The following is a 7,005-nucleotide window of genomic DNA, read 5'->3' on the forward strand; positions in this document are numbered from 1 at the left end:
CAGAAAGCCAAACCACTAAAATCAAGCAGCCAAAATTTTCCAAATTGATCAATATGTTGAAAGAGACCCACTCTAATAGCTTGCTCATTGGAGGCAAAAAGTTTCACCGATGTGGGTAGCACCTATACTTAAATCCCAAAAAGTTTCAGCAACTTTATGAAGAAATTCTTTATGGCTTTAGCTCAAGAAACTCAAACCAGTATCATTTTTCTTATTTTACAAACAATAATCCCCAAAACACACAGAAAAAAAAAATAATAAAAATAAGTTGAAGCAAATCCAAGTACTGGAAACCTACCATTCAAAATAATCAAAGCAAATTTGAAATTGAAACCAAAAACCCTAAATGCAAAGAAATAAAAAAAAGGAGAATCTTACATGTTCTTTGATTTGTTCAAAACCTTCACAACTAGATACAAAAAATAAAAACAAAACCAATGTCAGACACATCTTCTAAAACTTCAATTTTGAAACACACACAAACTCCTCAATTGATCTTATCGGTTTAGTTGCATTTTGTTAAGTATAACATGAGTTCTTTACCTGATATTTGTGATGTGTCAATACACACACCAGCGATGAGCAGAGGTGGTGCTGCAGTTCTTATTCCTAGAGTGTGGATTGAGTGAGATAGAGAGGAGAGATCGTGGCCTACGTAGGTTTCCTCTTCACGATGTGTGACGATAGTAAGAACGGTCGTACGATGGTATGGGGTTTCTTAGAGAGACGGAGGTGCAAGTGCGGGTTTGTAGAAAGGGTGGTGACTATCCGACCTTGGTGAGTGACCGGCGACTACTTAGGTCAGAGAGAAAGAATGAAGAGGAACATACTTGGGGTTCAAATTCAAAATAAGAATGACAGGGTGGTGGGGAAAACCGAATTGCTAGATAAAAACGAAGAAAAATGAATTCTTTAGATTTTTCCATTCCTTAAATTTGAAATAGTCTTTGAACAAAGAATCGTTCATTTTGAGCTAAAAATGAGGATTTGGCGATATATAAGGGGAAAGTTGAGTAGCCAGGTTAATACGGGATAAGGTTTTGAGAATTAACTGATTATGCATTATATATTTATACATATTGCATTATCATTTGTATTATTTGTAATGTAATATTATTATATTAATGATATGTTGTACTTTAAGCTTAAACATTTGAACGTCTTAATATATTTTTAGAAATTGTAAGGTTTATATATATATATATATATATATATATATATATATATATATATATATATATATATATATATATATATATATATATATATATATATATATATATATATATTCGTTACATTCTGATTAGTTGTGTTGGCATATATCTTCAAGCTTTCGTGGATTTAAGCTTCAAAAAATCCATGTATGTGATTACAACCTTTATTGTTCTATCTAACTGAATAATCGGACCCCTCCACCCACAAAATAAACAACATTTATTTTATACTCATAACTTTTATATGCTCGCGGAAAGGATACAATCCGCGACTCATCAAAGATTGAAACTTCCACAATTTGCAAAACAAAAACACTAGGGGTTCATGTTAGATCCTGAGACAAAAAGTTAATTAAAACAAAGTTAAATTATTGAAATAAATATCTAAGAGAAATATAACAAGAAAAAAAACGAGTTTTTACTTACTCAATATATTCAACGTTAATTTTTCCCCTTTGAGTTTTGGAAATGGCAGAAAATGCATCATTTGACAAGACAATCGTTGAAGGACATGGTCTTTTGGAGCAAAAATCGACCACCTTAACATCAATTGTGCCACCTTTACACGGTTTATTATTTCCACTCAAACACTTCAATCTGTAACGCCTACCACATGCCGCCCCATTATCCCATAGTCCTTCACTCACTGATACAAATAAATTCCCCAGTGGAAATTGATCTCCTTGGTTGCCATTGCATCTCGTAGCTATGTTATATATACAAAAAAAAATCAATCATTCTTAATAAAATTTTGTTTATTTCTTCGATATATACAGTTAAAAACATAATAGAAAAATTACATTTGAAAACAACAAGATTTAACTTTTGATAATCGAGTCGCAACTTACGTGTATAAGGAGGACCATAGGATGAGGCAGTGCCAATTTCACCCAAACAGCACTTATTGTTACTGAAGCCTAATAATAATAAAAATAAGCTCACAATAATACCAATTTCCATCTCTCCAAAATACTATGGCAGTAAGATGCACCCCCGTTGGATTATATATTATATCGGAAGATAATGTCACGTTTTTTTTTATTATTTTTTTTTATGGAATTTTGTATTCAAATGAATGAAAAGTTTGTGATCGAAGTGGATAAACTCTGTGATCATATTACCTTTGCATTAAACTTGGTTTCTATAGGCTTGGTCAATCAAGCTACCCACCACTAATTGGTATATGTGAAGATGACTTGTAATGTAAACATAAAAACAACTTTTAGTCTCCTCTTTTAAGTCAGCGACTCAGCATTGACAATTGCACAAAAAATTAAAACATACATGATAATCTATATATCTTAATTTATTTCCATATCAACAAATATGTAAAACTAGTGAGATAAAACGATAGTGATTTGAGTTGATGTTTGTCAACTCCATTGTTGGGGTTCAAATGTATCAAACCAATTTGGACTATACGTCGGCTGACCAACAAAGGCGCACCTAGTGGGCTTCCCACAATCACCACTAACCAAAACCTATGGCCCTAAACTGTTCACAATCTTAAATTAGGAATGGAAAGTCATATTTGAATTCGTCACCTCAAAGGTATTTTATATATATATATATATATATATATATATATATATATATATATATATATATATATATATATACACTAGCCGTTTACCCGTGCCAAGCGACGGGTGTGACAATGGTGGTTGAATGCTGAAAGATGAATTAAACCCTAGAAATGGGAACGTCAGCGATATATATCCAAGATTTGTGAACAAAAATTGCGAGATTTGGGGAAATACGAAGATAAGGAATGAACCGGGTCAAAATAGCCTAAGAATAGGGGATAAGAGATTTGACATTTTCAACTGTTGACCATATGTACTCTACTCTTTTTGTAATGCATATATATATATATATATATATATATATATATATAGAGAGAGAGAGAGAGAGAGAGAGAGAGGGAGAGAGAGAGAGAGAAAAGATCAAACGAGAACCACAAATGGTTAAGAACCATTCTTTTTTAACTAATAGCTTTATTTTAGGGCTAGCAATTCTCGACACGACCCGCGACACGACACAAAATAAATGGGTTTGGGTTGAGTTTTTCAACCCGCCAACCCGTTTATTAAACGGGTCATATATGAGTTTTTCAAAAAATAAATGGGTTGGCCCGCCAACCCATTTATATTTTTAATAAAAAAAAAATTTTTTATTTTTAAATCTATTTATGTATCAAGTATTAATATTTAATAAGAATTATATAATATATATCATTGATTCATAGACCATTTGACTGTTTTGACATTTTGACTCGTGGTGGATGGCCTAAGGTCATAATTCGTAACCTGTAAGGCTAAGTCTGTAACCATTTTGCCCATTTGCCCTAAATAATAATCTCAAAATCAAACGCGTATGAGCATATCTCTCTCTTCCAGACTTCCAGTCTCCTAGTTTCCCACAGTCTCACTCTCCCATCTGTTACTCAGTGATCAAAATCATGTATCGAATCAAATCGTGTATCGAAATCACAAACGACATTGATGCCTGAAGGCTAAAGCGGTGAAGCCCACGAACCCGCCAACCTGTGAACCTGTATAAATAAATGGGTTGGTGGGTCATATATGGGTTTATGTTCCAAACCCGCCAACCCATGACCCGCCAACCCGTGACCTGTATGTTTAAATGGGTCGTGTTTGGGTTGGCATATTTTGACCCGCCAACCCGCGACACGCCAACCCGAACACGACACGATTGTCAGGCCTACTTTATTTAATTCACTTCTTACACAATACTTATTATATTCAAAATCAGATCTAGATTTGGATTTAGTCTCTCTCTCTCTCTCTCTCTCTCCAATAACTCAACTAATGTCTTTTTTTGATTTCTACCACCAGTTACACCTCAACCGCCGCCACCACCGTTGGTGAAGACGATGAGACCTCCGATGCCAGCGACAACCATATGACCTCTGACGACCTCCATTGTCGCCGCTCCGGTGAACCATCGTCATCACCATCGACGTTGACCTTCTATACCTTCAGATATGTGAGTTGTACTTCATTTCCGACCACATTTCGATCCCTGACCTCTCCACAACACTAGAAAACGTCATGTTAACTCTCTCAACCTTTCAGATCTGAAGCCAAAGACGTCAGAAAAGTCACCAACCGCCATCAATCTTTCAGATATGAAGCAAAAACATATAAATTTATCGGATTTCGTTAGACCTACTCAGATCTGATGTGTTTGGTGCAATTTCAGGCATACACATCGCTTCAGACCGCCGGAAAACTTATTATTTACCATCAACTTTTCAGATCTGAAGTAAAAGGTGCAACAATTTCTCAGATCTGGTTAGATCTTCTCAGATTTGTTATGTCTGGAGACTCTAAGAAACATGGCAAACTCAGATCTGTAAATCACATCAGATCGAAAACAATATGCACACAAGGTGTTTGATGAAATGCTTCAACGAAATCTGTAAGTTTCTAAGTTACGAACAATTGTTTAAAATTTTGTATTAAGCTATGAATTACTATTTGAAGTGTGTATGATACCATGAAATTTGTTTTTTTATGCATTAAATTATGAATTTTAGTGTTTGAAATATAGTATCTGAAATGTTCTATTAAACTGTGAATTCTAAATTTTTTGTTATACAGATCTGAATTTTTGATATAATTTTGTGTTAAAATATTTATGATTTGTGTATGAATTTTTCTATTAATTTTCTTGTGAATATATTTGTTTATTTTTTGTTGTATAAATATGTAAGAATATATTAGTTTTTAGATAATTGTTATGTATAAAATTCAAACTGAATCAATTAATATGTTTATAAAATTGTGAATATACTATTTAAGCTATAAATACATGACTTTATATACATATATAATTTTGAATAAATAGTGGCTGCAACGGTGAATTTTTTACATGTAAATAAGTTGAGAATGTATTGTATTAAACTATGAATTTTGTATATTAAGTTTTGAATTTTATTCACAGCTTAATATAATAACTTCACATTTTAATACACATAAATGCCTCCATATATGAACGTGAAAATATAAGTTTTAAGTTGAGAATATAGGTGTGAATATATAATTTTGTGTATAAAACTATCAATTTAATGTATTAAACTGTTAATTTTGTGTATTAAACTGTGAATGTTTTATCTAACGTTATAAATATAAGTTTTAAGTTACGAATATATAACTGTTATGTGTATTAAATTATGAATTTGTTATATTAAGTTGTGAATTTTGTGTATTAAATTGTAATTTACTGTATTAAATTGTGAATTGACTGTATTAAGTTGTGAATTTTTGATATAATTTTGTGTTCAAATATTAATGATTTGTGTATAAAATTTTCTATTATCTTTTTTGTGAATATATATATATTTTTTTGGTGTATAAGTAAGTAAGAATGTTAGTTTTTAGATAATTAGTATGCATTAAATTCAAATTGAATGAACTAATATGTTTATTAAACTGTGAATATACTATTTAAGTTGTAAATGTATGACTTTATATGCATATATGATTTTGAATGAATGGTGGTTGCAACAGTGATATAGATGGTTGATGGCAGCGTATGGTGGCGGTGATAGGGTTTTGGTTTAACTTTTAAAAATACGTGAATTAGTGTAAAATAGATTATATTAAGCTGTGAATTTTGTACATAAAACTGTAAATGAACTGTATTAAGTTGTATTTATATAATTTGCATGTTAAAATATGAATGAATGTATGAATGAAAATTTTAAACTATAAAAATTAAGATTTTGCCATTTTCTTACCAAAAAGACAAATATCATGACTTTTAACATATTTAATAAGTATTCACAATATTTAATAAGTATCCACAATACATATTTATTTATGAAATATGGGCTCTTAATCTTTTGTGGTTCTCATTTGAACCACTCCATATATATATATATATATATATATATATATATATATATATATATATATATATATATCCTCTCTAATAAATGAAGTTTTTTTTTTGTCATTTGTCACACTCTCATTCAATTTGTCAAATGTCATTTTGTTAAAAGAGTTTAATAAGTGTTTGCAATTAATTTTATTAATTATAGGGTAAGAATTGTAATATTGTATATTTGTGGGGATGTATTGTGAATTGATTATGAAGGTGGTGGATATACACGCGGGTTAATGGGTTATACCTGATGTTAAAGTGATCTGATGTATATAATATGTTAGCTGGATTCATTTGGGTATGAGTCGAGATATTTTTCATCTGTATTTTCTTAGTTCACTCTCATCTTCAGTTTAGGGTTTGTTCATATATCATCTTCATACTTGAGTTATAATATGAGTGTGAGTGATTGTATAGTGAGTTTTGAGTTGTAATATGTTGATGTAAACCATCTATTTAATAGTGAATGAAATGATGATGTTGGAAAGATTTTGTATCGATTACGTTTCTTTACATTGTATCAGAGCTTAGGCTCCTTTGTTGTTCTTGTGACGCTCGTTGAGTAACTTTTGTTCATCTCATGATCGTACTGGTAACTTCTGAATGTTTTCTTCCCTGTTTTTTGTTTTGATTGTCACAATTGTTGTTTAGTCTAAGGGTTTGGGTTCCTTTGAACTCCAATCTTTTACTTCATCAACTGTGTTCTTCTGGATGTTCGTTTCGATTTAGGCTTTTATCTGCAAATCAAATCGAACATTTGTGTTTCCTTTAGATGTTGGTACTGAGAGATTGTTTGTGATCTTGCAGGTTACTGCTGTGGTGGTTGCATTACAGCGGTTGAAAACTCAATCAATTAATCTCTTAGTCTGTAATAACTCAC

General features: G+C 31.4%; 1 long non-coding RNA gene across 1 annotated transcript; it reads right to left on the bottom strand.

Moving 5' to 3' along the window:
• Positions 1 to 1,324: 1,324 nt before the first annotated feature.
• LOC145088250 (uncharacterized) lies at positions 1,325 to 2,175 on the bottom strand. Its single transcript, XR_013701044.1, has 3 exons — positions 2,063 to 2,175; positions 1,641 to 1,920; positions 1,325 to 1,549 (listed from the first exon to the last, which is right to left on the bottom strand). It is a non-coding gene; the product is annotated as an uncharacterized LOC145088250 (long non-coding RNA).
• Positions 2,176 to 7,005: the final 4,830 nt, after the last annotated feature.

This window comes from Lactuca serriola, chromosome 1 (assembly GCF_051521515.1).
Source record: "Lactuca serriola cultivar US96UC23 chromosome 1, Lser_US96UC23_V15, whole genome shotgun sequence".
Lineage (NCBI taxonomy): Eukaryota > Viridiplantae > Streptophyta > Magnoliopsida > Asterales > Asteraceae > Lactuca > Lactuca serriola.